The following is a 17528-nucleotide window of genomic DNA, read 5'->3' as shown; positions in this document are numbered from 1 at the left end:
ACTCGCCAATATTGGAGGATATTGAGAATCTGTACGGAAGCTTCCCCTTTTACATGGAGGTTCCCTCCATATTCCCTGCTATACAACGTTTTCAAGTCTGAACTGGCTGAAGCCATAGAGATCTTTTTTTAAATAAACGTTGGTTCTGTGTGACAGTTCTTCACGGTATGTGAGACCTTAAAGGTCTTTATCAGAGGGGTTGCCATGTCCAAACATTCTGGGGTCCTTCGTTCAATCAGGGAGCGCTAGGCAGCTCTTGAGAAGCGACTGGCTTGCCTGGAACAGGATGTCTTTGCAGGTGGAGACACTCGGGTCGCTGACAACCTGAAAAGAACTCTGGAGGAAAATCATGACACCGCAGACACTAAAGTAAAACACATGGGGAAATATGCTGTGGCCAAAAACATATGGGGAAGGTCAGAGGCCTGGGGCAGTACTGGCTGCATTGCTAAGTGACTTTATTACATTTCTTCAGCAGGGTAACATTTTTCTGATGTATGAATGGCGGCAGTCCACATGGGTATCACTTGGACTACATACCTCATAATTCCAGGCACATGCCATTTACTCACCTGAGTTTGATGGACATAAAAGAGGGGATGTTTCCTATCATTGCCGTTTCATCACAGCATGCCTTTGACAAAGGGCGCAAAGCCCGAAACGCGTCAGCACCAAACTGCTGCTAAAGGTGTATGAAATACAATAAAGTGCTTTTCTCATGGAATCAACCTGCTGCGAATATGAATAAAGAACGTTGCCCCCTGACTTGCAGCAGGTTGAATTCCAAGAGAAAAGCACTTTATTTGATTTCACACACCTTTAGCAGCAGTTTGGTGTGTATATATATATATATATATACCGACCACACCACCAAACTCCCTTCAATCAGTGAAGGATATTTGCATATGGAAAACCAGCGATATGTGGTGCCACTGAACCTGTACTACACAGGCCAGAGGGGCCACCAATGTATGCACGTGGCTCTGGGCCCTTCCTCACCGCTACCTCTAACCTACACTGTGGAAGTCCGTCGACACATAGAGACACTAACCGTCTTCAACATAAGCGTACATGTCCAACTGTGTCCTGAGTACTAAATAGCAGTGACCACAAGTTTGTAAGTCAACTACACCACCAGACTCCCTTTGATCAGTGAGACACATTGTTAAAGATCTAGGGGGTTTGATTGACACTGCCCTTACTTTTGAGCCTCATGCAAAGAAGGTGGCTGGCACATGTTTTGGCCTCCTGCGTAGCCTTAAATCTATTTTAGGCTTCTTTGACGCCTCTACCCACCAACTGATAGTGCAGTCGCTGGTTCTATCTCGTCTGGACTACTGTAATGGTCTACTGCTGGGCACTAATAAAACTGTCACAGCCAGACTGCAGCATGCACAAAATGCAGCAGCACGCATTCTTTTTGCTGCTCCCAGGTTATGTCGCACCTCCAATCTTCTTTGCCGTCTTCATTGGCCATAAGGCAAAGAATTCAATTTAAGGCCCTATGTACCGCTCATAATATCCTGCACGGCCAGGGTCCCCTAATCTTGCAGGAGCTTTGCACAGACTATGTTCCTAGGCGGGCATTGCGCTCTGCCGATCTACATCTGCTGTGCCTTCCACGAGTCCGCCGCTATAGAGCTGGTGGCCGTTCTTTCAAAGCTCAGGCACCTGCACTCTGGAATTCCATCCCCCTGACTATGCACAGTACCAGCGACTACTGGATATTTAGGAAGCTGATTAAAAGCTGGCTCTTCATATCCATCTAGCCACTCTCCTTTCTACTGTTTGTTCCAATAGCTCTGGGACGCCCTATTGCTGGGGCAGCCATGCACTGTATAAGTTCCCATAACATAACATAACATATTGCCATATGGAAGGCTGGCGACACGTGCTGCCACTAACTCTATTCAACACAAGCTAATCCCACATGTGTAACTGTGTCCCGAGTCCTGAATGACAGCGACCACAACTTCTTTGCAGTGAGCACAGCACCAGACTCCCTTCGATCACAACCAAATTTCCATATGTAAGGCCGGAGATACGTAGTCCCACTAACCCTTTGTAATACCAGCTGATCCCACATGTGTAACTGACTCCTGAATGGCAGAGACCCCAACTTCGTGGCAGCGACCACAGAACCTCACTCCCTTCGATTAGTAAGTAGTATTTACAGATTGACGTCTGCCAACAAGTGGTGCCACTGAACCTGTACTACGCAGGCCGGTGACCCCACCAACGTATGCACAAGGCTGTAGGCCTTTACTCATCACTACCTCTGACCCACACTACGGTCAGCAGTCCTCACTATTCAGATACATTTCCGATTCCACATGACGCAGTCCAGTACGCAAGACACATTGCTCCCAGTGCGACCAGTCCACATCAAACATCATCACAGGCTCCTACACTCAATGCTTCTGGTACCACTAACCCTATTTAACACAAGCCAATCCCACATGTGTAACTGTTTCCTGAGTCCTGAATGGCAGCAACCCCAACTTCGTGGCAGCGACCACAGAACCTCACTCCCTTCGATCAGTGAGGAGTATTTACAGATTGAAGTCTGACAACAAGCGGTGCCAATAAACCTGCACTACGCATGCTGGTGGGGCTATCCAACGTATGCACATGGCTGTGGGCTCTTCCTCATCGCTACCTCTGGCCTTCACTACAGTCAGCAGGCCTCACAATTCAGATACAGTACCACTAACCCTATGTAACACAAACAAATCCCACATGACTAACTGTGTCCTGAATCCTGAACACCAGTGACCCCAACTTTGTGGCACCGACCACAGCACCAAATTCCCTTCAGTCTTACTTGTTGTTCTTTTCTTTAAATACATTTTTTATTATATGTAAATCTATACATGAGTAAGATTCTTCTTTGTCCAACCGCACAGGGATTTCTGGGCCCAAGAAGGTTGTTGCGGGTATGTTGGTAATGTTGGAAGAGGGTACGTTACCTGCTAATATGGGGAGAGGGAGCCTCATAGGGGTATCACTCACAGAAAAAACTCCAATATGTTTTCACAAATGCCTCAGACAGATGCCAGCTGACGGACTGAATCACAAGATGACTTTTCAATACTTACGTTGTGTGAGCTATGAACAGTTCGCACCCAGGCTCGCACAGGGACAGCTGCGGCCCGTCCACTCGACTCCCAGACGCAGTACTACGAACCGTCCGCATGATTGTGTCTATCCCTGCCCTGTTCCGTCGTACGCCAGGCCACACCCCTAATACGTTCCAAGGTTGGCCCCACATAGCTACCTGTCGCGGGCCTACTCGCTCGCTGTTGGTTTGCAGGTCTGTGCTCTAGTTCTCAACATCTCACGGCCACTCCAACTCATCTGGGACAAGCGTTATTACCACGCAAAAATAATAGATCGACAATGTCACATCCTTTATTGCCGGTGCTGACAAGCTGGCAAACGGTTCACGGGTCTCAACCATAAAGACTCCACGAAAAGTTGCACATAAGGTTAGTCGCACCCTCAACTATATGGCCGTCAGCAGCCTACCATCTCCTTGATGTGGCCGTCATATGCATAGATTTACTGCCACCTCAAACTCATGTGGCCATCAGGAGCCTACCAGGAGCCTACCACCACATGCCATGAACTTGAGTTCTACAAGCTTAGCGGCACTAAACCCTAAGGTGCTCTCTGCCATTGACGACTCACGACTCAGCGACATGTGTGAGATATGCCAGCCCACGCAGAAGTTCAAGTGGTCTCCACCATTCACGGCTCAGCGACATTCATGAGATCCGTGAAGAAGCTGATGTGGTCTCCGCCATTCGGGACTCAGGACTCTGCAAGACATCTGAGATCGATGGGGTTTTGGCAGGCACGTGCTGTCCGCCCACTACTGCACACTCCGATAGCACCAACTCATTATTTGCTAATCGATGCGTTGAGGCGACAGTCTCTCTCTCTCTCTCCCTCTCTTCCTTCCCTCACTTCTCTCTCTCACTCTCTTCATTCCTTTCCATCTATCTCTCTCTCCCATCTCCCTTACTCTCTCCATTTCTTTCCTTCCCTCTCTTTTTCTCTCTGGCTTGTTTTTCCTTCTTTGTTTCTCTCTCTCAGTCCTTTCATATGCACATTATACACGTCCTTGTTATGTGCTTTATTTTCCAAGCTCTGTTGCCGACATCCATGGTCCCCACAGGAATCTTCCACCTTGTTGTTTTCTATTGTATTTGTTAAATTGTATTTATTGCTTTATTTTTATATATATATATATATTAATAGAATATATAAAAAATTGAGAATAGTTTACGGTTTATATAACTTTATAAAAAAATTAAGTTTGACAAAAAAATTATATACCTTTTCGAATCTTAACTGCCATGTGTCTCTTTCTTGTTCATATTACTGTTATTTGCTGGTATCCACCATGGTGTTAAATTTTAGAGCACTTATCGCGGGAATACTATTGATCTCTCCAGTTTGCAACAACTTCTAAATACTGTATTAGATTTATCTCAACTTTAGTTGCAGTAAAGTGCTAATAATGAAATACAGAGTAGCCGTTCCAGTGCAAAAAGACAAGAGGTGCACCTTTGCGATTTATTCTAAATACTAAAATCCTGTATTGAATTGCACTAAGGTAGTCCCTGCACTTACAGTGTACACACAGAAATCAATGAAGAAACCTCATTGTATTTATATTGATTAGGAATAGTGCGTCAGGTGCTGGATCTTGACGGGATACACTACCCAGTCCGTTTATTGTTCTGCACACGAACAAATGACATCACAACTTTCACAACTACAATGCAAAATTAATTCTGGCGTTAACCCACGTTACCACCAAGAATTTTACACCTGCTTTCTTCTAGTGTTAATCTGGAGGACTACCTGCAGCATGGAAGGAAACACAGCGAAGAGACACACCAGAACACCCACAGGTGACATAGAGTCAGTGACCACGATACAGGGATATCCATGAAGACCGCAAGACTCATCCCAACAACCCCAGGACCACCAAAGCCCCCCAAACCCGCATCTGAGCAAGTGTGTCCCTGTGGTCATTGTGTTAGCATGATAGGCACGGGCCCAGCAACATCACACTGTGCTGTCTTCACCAGACGTTACCATGTCACCTCAGCGTTGGCAGTGACCCTGGACATGTAGCTACTCACGCATCTTCCTGCATGCACAACAGGCGTGTGCTGGTCCGGCGTACACAGGTCAGTGCAGGGGTGTGCCTATCCGGCAAGGGAAACGGGGTGTCTTCCACATGTCCGTGTGCAGGAAGTGCGGTAAGTGTGTCTGTGCTCTGATGTAGCCGGCCACAAGGGCCGCAGCAGACAATGTTGTAAAGTGGCATGCACCACCACCCAACGGCACTCTCATGGTGTCATTTGAATGCCGCACAACATGCTGAAAGACGCATTACAATGCTGTGCTGTACGAGTGCACGGCATACAACAGCGCACCGTACAAAAGTATGGGGGCTCGAGGAAAGGAGAAGCAGCTGTTTAGCAAAGTAACACACAATGAAGCTGCCCATGTGCTACATGCTGGGCATCTCATCCATGATGACCACAGTCGCACACATCGCACAACACCCACGACCGGCCTTTGTACACATCCTATACGAATGCAGTGTGGTTTTCACTTCTATGCTCGCTCAGCACTGTGATGTTGCTGGGTTGTGTGACTTATGCTCCTTGTTGGTGTGTTTCATTTTGGCCATTGTTTGTCTATACTTGTGCTGTACTTCACTGTACATAATGTGCCATTGGCCCATCTCCCCCGTCCCCCACTCCCTGCTTCTTCCTCTTCCTGGTGCTCTTCTTTCTATAATTTTGCTCCTCCACACATTAATACATATAAAGAACAAATTAGAATAGTTCCTTGATTCTTTTAGGTTTTAAAACTTCTCTCTATTACTGTCTTTCTAATTTTCCACATAAACAGTTTATTTAATGTTCAAGTACACATAGAAGTCAGAAATGCAACGTATTCTATCAGCACACTTTCTAGAACATTCTACAACACGTGGAGGTTAAAAGTTCATAATTTTTTTTAAACCTAACAATATTTTTTGCAAAATGTTCTTGAACATTTAACGGCACCTTCAGGTTAAAAGTTCACATTTGTTTTAAGTTCGAACACTGTTTTCCAAATGGAAGTAGCAGGTGTGGTTGAGTTGAGCAATTTTTATCCTATAATATGTACTTCACGTTAAAACTGCTTTTTCTTAACCAATCACAAAGATGCTTTCCCACAAAACGAATGTGCACCCTACATTTAAAAAACAATCCTTTTCATCTCCCAATCAAGTACCGTTTTGTATGTGAAAAAAAACTAGTTCCCCATCTTTAAACATATCTCTTATTCTACGAAGGAACTGCATGAGCTACAGACTTCTTTCCATACCTTCCAGCCATACCTTCAAAATGCTAGTGTGGATCATAGGACATAGCTATGTTTTCTGGTACAAGAGGTATGCAGAACAGAGACGTATTGACTTAAACCTCGGTTTACAAAATGTTTAGATTAAATGGTTTGGACAGAGAGGATTGAAGGGGCACCAATTGTTGCCTTTGGTTAAAACCTGTTTGCATCTCCAACACGATGACGTCGTCCTTGTGCACTGTGGTGGAAACGACCTAGGCACATTGACTGGGGTAGGTTTGGAAATGCTTATGAAGGACACCTTTGGACAATTGATGTTACTTTTGCCTCAAACTGTCTTTGTATATTCCATTATATCCCAAAGATAAAAGTGGAAATGGTCCAAACAATTTTGTCCTCAGATTGAAAAATCTCAGAAGAAAGTCAACAAAGCTGTGTCTGCATACCTCAGAGACCACAAAATGGGGTCCATCTACAACAACAACATACGTTTTGATATGGTGGATATCTACAGAAGTAATGGAAACTTCGCAGATCCGGGAAACCGAGTTTTCCTGAATAACTTGAAGATGTGCATACGCACTTATACGTAGCTCCAACTAATGAACACAAGGTCTCTTTTTAGAGGCACCCTATAACTTACAACTTAGGCCCACTATTTTAAGGCCACATAACGGCAACTCCTGGACCCTCGCCAAAATGTATTCTCCACACAGCTGTGGCGCAGTGCCAGACCATCTCACTTTCCAGCACAGAGCTCTCACTTTGATCCCCGGCTCTACTCACCCGTAGGGGTGAGTAGTTTGCACTTTACAAATACCGTATTGATTTACCTTTGCACTCCCTATACAACACCACCTAAGCACTTTATACAAGTTGTACAGGTGTGACACAGCACCCAGAGACATGACTTCACAGCATAGCACACACAGTTTAGGCCCACGGTTTCATCCCCGACTCCAGCAGCAGCTCAATTTAACAGCATCACACTCTACGCAATACCTCACTTAATTTCCGTACCTGCACTTTCAGACCGGTAGGGGTCAGTAGTTCAACAGCTTTACCTCAAGTCCGTCTGCAAATTACTTTACTCCCCCAGCGCCATCAGACCCGTAGGAGTAAGTACTTAGCACTTCACAAATACCGAATTGATTTGATACGCGCAAATTTAACTTCGCACTCCCTCTATAACACCCCCAAGCACCATACACAAGCTACAATGTTCGAAACAAAAGTTCATCCAAGTAGCTATAACTACATGCTCACATTACTTGGACAGGTATGGCACAACGCCGAGAGCACATGACTCCACAGCATATGACAAACAGTCTGGGCTCACGCTTTCATCCCCGAGTCTGGCAGCAGCTCAGCTTAGCAGCATGAGACTCTAGACTCACATATATTCCGTACCCCAGGACTTTCAGAGCAGTACGAATCAGTAGTTCATCCTACGAAATATAAACACATGCTGACACTACTTCCACAGGTGTACTGCAGGGACCAGTGCACGTCTTCACAGCATAACACACACAATTTGGGCTCATGCTTTAATCCCCGAGTCCCGCACCAGCTCACCTTAGCAGCATCCGACTCTACGCAATACCTCACTTAATTTCCGTAGCCCATCACTTTCAGACCGGTAGATATGAGTAGTTTGCTTCGCACCCCCTGTATATCACACCCTAAACACCCCACAGAGGTTACAGTGCTCCTACCCTCCTCTTTCCTACGTTTTTAGCCCTTTTATCCCCATACTTACTTCAACTGAATCACAAAATGCCGGCCAGCACTTCCTACATCCATGAGACTCGAGACAATACCTCACATATTTTCCGTACCACAGGACTTTCACACCAGTACGGGCCAGTAGTTCATCCTAGTAGGTATAAACACATGCTGACACTACTTTCACAACTGTACTGTGGCAGCAAGGGCACATCACTTCACTGCATAAGACACACAGTTTGGGCTCACGCTTTATTCCACGAGTCGGGCACCTGCTCAGCTTAGCAACATCACACACTAGGCAATACCTCACTTAATTTCTGTAGCCCAGCACTTTCACATCGGTGGGGGTGAATACTTTGCTTCGCACCCCCTCTATAGCACACCCTAAACACCTCACAAAGGTTACAGTACTCCTACCCTCCTCTTTCCCACTTTTTTCACCCTTTTTTCCCCTTACTCGCTTCAACGGAGTCAGAAAATGGCGGCCAACACTTCCTAGTTGCAACCGCTCGCAGCCAATCAGCAGCAAGCTCGAGCTCGTAACGCCTCAGCCAATAAGATGGCAGGATTCCCAAATATAGATATCTGTAAATTTCGATATTTCTCAAAAACTACTGAATGGATTTACACCAAATAAACAAAACGCATGCTTTCCAGATTAAGACCCTTCTCCCTGCCAAATTTGGGTTAATTCCGTTCACCCATTCAACCTGTAGCCTTGTCTAAAGATTCCAATTGAAATTAACATGGAGAAAACACGTTTTGGGACCCTACTTTTTTCTGGGCTCCCCCTTGACGAATCACCCTGTTAGGTTTCACCATGAATCCTGTCCGCTAATGTTCCGTTCCTCTGTCTTCAAGACTAGATTAGGCTGTACTGCGCACCTTTACCCTGCCATGTGGAGACAGTTGGTGGCGCAGGCTATGTAAACACGCTTTTTTAGACTTGGCCCGTCCCTTCTACCCGTCATCCTCATTCATTATGGCGGATTCCCTTAGGTTAGCGCTCTAGTGTTTTCCCCAATTCTGACAGCCAGTTGTAATCGTCTTGCGCTGATAGAATAACGGCGCAGTTCAACTGAAGTTTCAAGCCGTGTGACCGCGTTTCTAAGTTCCGTGTGTGAGAAAGTCTCCCAGTTACCTGAGGGGGGTTTTTCTTGCTCTGAAAACCTAAGTCCTGCATTTTCAGCTTCCCGCAAGGGTGTTCCGCTTGCTGTCATTCGTTGAGGCGAATATTCTGTTATTCAAAGAACTGCTTTCAGCATACAAAATCAGCAGTTCCTGAGTTCCTAGTGGCATTCCCCTTCCCGTGTATTTTCCTTTACTGAAGGTCCGCATGGCAGAGAGAGTTTCAGGCGCATTGTGTTAGCGCTTGTATTGCATTCCAATGTAATTGCAGAAAGTACCAGAGAACTGTGATATCGTTTTCTTCAGCAATATATTAGTAAGCTTAGCCAGTATCCAGTTTCGTCATAGTAGTGAGTATTACTTACTTCTACTCACAAAAACTAATTATTCCTATGCAGAGGAATACAAATGCTATTTCCTGAAGAACACAGTATATAAGAAAACTCCAGTTCCACAAAACTTCTATGGTCATCAAGTAGGCACAAATCTATACTAATATAATAATGAGAGAGCCCAAACCTTTGAGGCGGGTTATCTCAGGAACCACAGCACCAATCTCAACACACAATACAGCGTTGGAAAGGGCAGTTGCAGCAGAAGGACATAGGCCATGCAGACGCCCAACATATACATTTAAAAGATAAAAGAACCGTGCCAGCAAAGTAGTCCCTTGTGGGCGTGTCTGCGTTGTGCTGTGGGCGTGTGCTGGGGGCGTGACAAATGCTGGGGGCGTGTGGTACATTCCGCACTTCATGCCATGTCTCATATCGTGTGCTGGGGGCGTGGGTGTGTGCGGGGCGCGGGATTACGGGGAAAAAAAGCAAGCATTGTGCCCAATATTTCATTGCTTTTTCTTCCCAGGTTCTGTACATTCTAGCTCCGGGTGTCCTCCCTGCTCCCTTTAAATACCCCTGCACCCCATAATCATAACCCACCCGTACTAATTAAAATAGCCCAACACCCTTAAACACTAACCCATCTTAACCCTATAAATATACCCTGTACCCCAAAACCCAAACCTACCCCTAAACCCTAAAAATACCCTTGTACCCCAAAACCCAAACCTAGCCCTGAACCCTATAAATGCCCCAGTACCTCAAAACCCAAACCTAACCCTGAACCCCAAAAATACCCCTGTACCCCAAAACCCAAACCTAGCCCTGAGCCCTTAAAATACCCCTGTACCCCAAAACCCAAACCTACCCCAGAACCCTAAAAATACCCCTGTACCGCAAAACCCAAACCTAGCCCTGGACCATAAAAATAACTCTGTACCCCAAAACCCAAACCTACCCCTAAACCCTAAAATACCCCTGTACGCCAAAACCCAAACCTAGCCCTGAACCCTAAAAATCCCCCTGTACCCTAAAACCCAAACCTAGCCCTAAACCCTTAAAATACCCCTGTACCCCAAAACCCAAACCTAGCCCTGAACCCTAAAAATACCCCTGTACCCCAAAACCCATACCTATCACAAAACCCTAAAACTACCCCTGTACCCCATTACCCAAAAGTATATCTGAACCCTTAAAATACCCAAACACCGCAAAACATATACCTCAGTACCCCAAAACATATACCCCTATACCCATACTTACCTTATCCAAACATTTTAAAAAAACATGCTTTTACCATTCATGCATTTACAACGAATTTCGTTGTAAATGTATGCGTAGTAAAAGCATATAAAATGTAATGCCATGCGTTATAATGGCATTGCGGAGTCATGGTACTTTCGTAATGAAAGTATGCGGAGTGATGGTATGCGGAAAGAAAGTTGCGGAATAATGGGTGTTTACCCTCCCCCGGTAAGTACAATGGTGGCACGGCGGCCCATATCTCCAGCAACATACTCATATTTTTTCACCACCGATTTGAAAAATGCACGTCTCTCTCATTGATGGCCAGCACCGACATACACTTTTAGACACACCTCCCACCACAAGTTCTAGAATTGCGAACTTTAGAGCTGGGGAACTACGTTCGAATCTCTGCATCAGCTCTACATCTTGTGATTACAGGCAAATGGCTTTGTCTTCCGGTACAAATGAATGTGTTCTTCTGTAATGTAAATTGTGCTCATGCCATGTTGTCGAGTTTGCGCTATATAATATTGCAAGGAAAAATAAAGTAGGGAAACTCGAGTTCACACACTACTGAACGCACATTCTTAAGTGCATCAGCAGTGCACTTTGAATTGGAGCGTTTCACAGGCCTGTCACAGATAAGATATGCTATCAAAACGAAATCCTACAAAACAATATACTACTAGCCGGCAGCAATTCATACCCGGACAACGTCGGGACGGGCTGCTAGCATATATATATTTGTACTTACCACCATTCTCTTCGAGGGAGTTCACTTCAGAAGAACCAGAATCCAAAAGACTTCCTAATTATAAACATTTGACCACAAGGTGCGCCTTCATACAACACCATCTTAGAGAGGGGCTTCATTCCACACATGTTAAGGTATTTAGAGTATAATTAGGTCAGTAGAAACAATAATTCTGTGACAATTAAAGAGTTTGGCTGTAGTAATTGTGCTTGTTCACAGGTGCTGTCGCGAGTCCTCCAGAAGGAGTCCAGTGACGATACCAGTGTGGCAGTCTCTCTTTTCATTCCACTTCCCCTTTCCCCCCTGTTTCTGTTATCCAGAGAGAGATTCTGGTGCAGAGATATTGGGGAGTTGGGAAATATTCATTGAGAATCCTTCAGCTGTTCAGCTCCTGTGGAAGTCGTTGGAATACAAGGTACTGAATCTGACACACCCCCAAACTTTCAACTTAGGAGCTGACATCAACAAAGAACTTGTTTTTTAAATTTCGCGAAGATTCGTCAATACTTTAACTACCTACTGGCAACCGCCAGTAGGTAATATATATATATATATATATATATATATATATATATATATATATATATATATATATATATATATATATATATATATATATGCGCGTTGGCAATGTAAATATTAATCGGAACTGAAAAGCAGTCTGCATTGTAAAGCCAGATGGCAGAAGGCTGTCGTGTGACCTCTCATAGCTCTGGCACATTGGACAAAAAACATACACACGGCAGCCTGGCCGTGGAGAGGAGCACCATCACCAGCTGGGGAAGGAACTCTGCTACCAGTTGGTGAGGCTGCAGGTTTTGAACTATCAGGACTTTTGAGCACAGCTTTCTATATGCTAAATTAGCCTGCTTTGATGTCTCCTAACCTACTAAAGGAAATAATGATGCATTTAAAAATACAAACGAAATGTTGACACTTAATGCTTGCAGCAAGGAAATACATGTTCCATCATGCACCAAAACCTAGTGCACTGAACCCACGCCCATTGGAGGCAGGTGAATAAAACCGGAAATGAAAAGCGAGTTTTAAATGTCATGTTTGTTGCAGCCCAGGAAGAAGAGGCTTTGACCTTGAAACGCGTTGGCAATGTAAATATTAATCGGAACTGAAAAGCAGTCTGCATTGTAAAGCCAGATGGCAGAAGGCTGTCGTGTGACCTCTCATAGCTCTGACACATTGGACAAAAAAAAAAATAAAAAAAAAAAAAAAATATATATATATATATATATATATATATATATATATATATATATATATATATATATATATATATATATATATATATATATATATACCCGCACTCACCACCAACTAATCCGAAAGGCCAAGAAAACAGCATTCAAGGATCGACTTGACAACAACGCCCACAACAGCAAAGAACTTTTCAACATCGTCAAGGAGTTTTCCAATCCCTCGGCCAACTCCAACGACATCACCCCCTCTCAAGCCCTCTGCGACTCCCTAGCCTCATTCTTCCACAACAAGATTGCAGACATCCACAACAGCTTCGACAACCAACCTGGAACCCAACCCACCCAACCATATGCTGAACACTCTCCCCCCGCGAGCACCCTTAACGACTGGAACCCAATCTCCACTGAGGACACCATCCGCCTGATGAACTCCATCCACTCAGGATCCCCCACAGACCCATGCCCTCACCACATCTTCAACAAAGCAGACTCCGTCATAGCACCGCACCTCCGAGACGTCATCAACTGCTCCTTCAACTCCGCCACCTTTCCGGAAAACTGGAAACACGCTGAACTCACCGCCCTTCTGAAAAAACCCACAGCGGACCCCACCGAACTCAAAAATTACCGCCCCATCTCGCTCCTTCCATTCCCGGCCAAAGTAATCGAGAAAGCGGTCAACAACCAGCTCGCCGCTTTTCTCGAAGCCAACAAATCCCTCGACTCCTCACAATCTGGCTTCCGAGCAAAACACAGCACTGAGACCGCCCTCATTGCAGCAACAGACGACATTCGAACTCTACTGGACAATGGAGACACAGTCGCCCTCATCCTCCTTGACCTCTCTGCAGCATTCGACACAGTCTGCCACAGCACCCTTTTACAACGCCTCAGCAACATCGGAATACATGGAAAAGCACTTGAATGGATCACCTCGTTCCTCACCGGAAGAACCCAGAGAGTCCGCCTTCCACCATTCAAGTCCGAGGCCACCGAAGTCATCTGTGGCGTACCACAAGGATCCTCTCTCAGCCCCACCCTCTTCAACGTATACATGAGCCCCCTCGCGACCATCGCCCGCCAACACAACCTCAACATCATATCTTACGCGGATGACACTCAACTGATCCTTTCTCTCACCAAGGACCCCAACACCGCCAAAACTAACCTACACGAAGGAATGAAAGAAGTTGCTGAATGGATGAAACACAGCCGTCTGAAACTGAACTCAGATAAAACAGAAGTCCTCATCCTAGGTACATCCCCCTCCGCATGGGACGACTCTGGGTGGCCGGAAGCCCTTGGAAAAGCACCCATCCCGACAGACCACGCACGGAACCTAGGCGTTATCCTGGATTCTTCACTTTCAATGAACAGACAAGTCAGCGCCGTATCCTCACCCTGCTTCAACATTCTTCGCATGCTCAAAAAAACATTTCGCTGGATCCCCACCGAAACCAGGAAAACAGTCACCCATGCTCTGGTCACGAGCCGACTGGACTACGGAAACACCCTCTACGCAGGCACTACCGCTAAACTTCAAAAGAAACTCCAACGAATCCAAAACGCCTCAGCCAGAATCATATTAGACATCCCACGCAACGAACACATCTCTGGTCACCTGAAGGACCTCCACTGGCTACCCGTCAATAAGAGAATCACTTTCCGACTGCTAACCCACGCACACAAATCACTCTACGACATCGGACCAGAATGCCTCAATACAAGACTAGAGGGGTAAACGTGCCTTCAAGGGACTTTATTCAATCTATGTTTGGTGATTGGAATTATTTTTGTAAAGAACTAATAAATCGTCCTTATAGTGAATTAATCAAAATTAATCAATTAGTATCATCAACATATAACATATAAACAAAGACACAAGGTGTATACGAAAAAAATGTTTTTATCAAGTAGTTCATTGATCTCATTTCGGATGACACACACCTTTGGCTGCACCTCGCTGTGACTTAAGACGCTGCAGGATTTGAGACTGTCCATAAGCCGAATTAAGCTTCAATTGCTCGCTACGTCTCCTACTCAGTTTTGAGACTTGACAAGACGAGGTCTGAGCTATACCGGACGGATTGTGCTGATTTTAATCTCCTGAACCATATACAAGTGAAGTTTTGCCTTGAGATTCAGTTTTGACGAGCGGTTTCCGCATTTATTAGGCCCCGGGGATACTGTGACTGGTCCACTATCCTCCCATTGTATACTGCATAAACAACCTGCAAGCAGATCACAATATTTCTATACAGATCTGAATCAAAAACAGTCCTGAGGATGGTTTCATCAAATAACTGCTAGAAACCGAAACGTTGACATTACACCTCATCCTTTTCTTTTGTTTTATTCAAATGTATTCTGGGATAGGTGTCGTTTAGGTTCTGTTGAGTCACTGATTAATTAATTTTTTATGTGTACCCACAGTCCTAAAACCTTATTTGCTTAATTATCTGTATATGAAACTGATTTCCTTCAATGAACTACTTGATAAAAACATTTTTTTCGTATACACCTTGTGTCTTTGTTTATATGTTATATGTTGATGATACTAATTGATTAATTTTGATTAATTCACTATAAGGACGATTTATTAGTTCTTTACAAAAATAATTCCAATCACCAAACATAGATTGAATAAAGTCCCTTGAAGGCACGTTTACCCCTCTACCTTCATTACCCAAACCCTCAAGGGTATTCCGGGTTGCTCACTTCCTCAACTATCAATACAAGACTGTCCTTCTACACCCCCTCCCGCCAACTACGCTCCTCCAGCCAAGCCCTCGCCACTATACCTCGCATCAACAAGACCACCATGGGAGGCAGATCCTTCTCCTACCTGGCTGCTAAAACATGGAACTCACTCCCCACTCACCTTCGCCTTACCCAGAACCACCTAGCTTTCAGAAAACAACTTAAAACGTGGATATTTGACAAGTAATCCTCCCCCCCTCCTTAGCGCCTTGAGACCCTCTGGGTATGTAGTGCGCTATATAAATTCTCTGACTTGACTTGACTTGACTATATATATATATATATATATATATATATATATATATATATATATATATATATATATATATATATATTTACATATTATATATATATATTTACATATATATATACATATATATATATATATTTACATATATATATATATATATATATATATATATATATATATATATATATATATATATATATATATATATATATATATATCACCTCCACAACGGTTCCTTCTCGGGATTTGTGCAGCGCTCATGCATGTACGTTGTCCTGCGGCTGAACCTCGCCGCTTAATCTCTCCACAACTTTTCCCGCAGGGGAAACTCAACGGGTCGCACAACCAACTGGAGTTTAAATAGCAATCTCCTTTTTATTTTTCAAATCAACATAGGGCAAATAACGCACTCGATCTACGCGTTTCGGTGTATCGCCACCTTGCTCACGATCATCGGGTTTGCCCCACCCGTATACATTTATAACCAACCTCTTTTCAAAATCATGTTACTTCCTGTCACATGTGTTGCTAAGGATTCTGGTCCTTGTAGTTTTACCAGTTCGTTATAAAGCAAAATATCAACTTAAAGTGCACCAAACAAAAACAATTGTTACTAAATCAACATATAAGTCCATCATTCAACTTGTCACTATGTCTAATCTAAGAAAAGAGGAACGTGTGGCCTTAAAAAACTTGTCGAAGGATGAAAAAATAGAAATAAAAGTCGCCGACAAGGGCGGCAATGTGATAATCATGGACCGAAATGCATACATGAAAGAAGCTCATCGTCAACTAAGGAACAACATGAACTATGAAAAATTGAAACAAAACCCAGTAATGGCCATAAAGAACAAAATCGATGAGAAAATAAGTGCATGGAAAACAAAAGGATTAATTGATGACATGGAGGCAAAATTTCTAACAGTATCACACCCAATAATGGCAACCATTTACTTCTTGCCTAAGATACATAAGGACCAAAAAATTCCCCCGGGGAGACCGATAATATCCGCAAAGGGATCATTGTTGGAACCGGTTGCGGAATATGTCGATCACTTCCTCAAACCCTATGTGGCTAAACTAAATTCCTACATACAGGACACGAGTGACCTATTGCGAATATTATTGGACACACCTTGGCAAGAATCCTATTGGCTCATATCAATGGATGTAATTGGATTATACACCAACATTGATAACGAGATGGGTGTGAAAGCATGCAATTTTTTCTTAAAGGAGAGAAACTTGGAATTCAGTAGTCATAACCAAATGCTACTGGAAATGATTACAATATGTTTGGAACAAAATATCTTTACATTTGGACAAGCACAAAAACCAGAGAAGAATGTCTGAAAAGGAAAAGACCGGAGGATGATAAAGAAGCAGACAAAATCCGTTTGATTATGGATTTCTCCCAAGAAAGCGAAAAAATATCCAAAATCCTAAGAAAAAATTGGAAACTACTACAGTTGGACAACACAGTGAAAGAAATTGTTGGCACCCATCCAACCATAACATACAGACGTGCAAAGAACTTAAAGGACCATCTGATACACAGCCATTTTCAGAAAAAACGACAGGATGATTGGTTGAAAACTAAAGGCTTTGTGAAATGCCATAGCTGCAAAATGTGCCAAATAGCCAAACAAACGAAGGAAATAACTTTGGCAAATAAAAAGAAATGGCAGATAAGGCAGTGTATCACATGCAAAACCCCATTCACTGTTTATGTA

The sequence above is a fragment of the Lissotriton vulgaris genome, chromosome 5 (assembly GCF_964263255.1).
Source record: "Lissotriton vulgaris chromosome 5, aLisVul1.2, whole genome shotgun sequence".
NCBI lineage: Eukaryota > Metazoa > Chordata > Amphibia > Caudata > Salamandridae > Lissotriton > Lissotriton vulgaris.
This window is presented reverse-complemented; position numbering follows the sequence as displayed.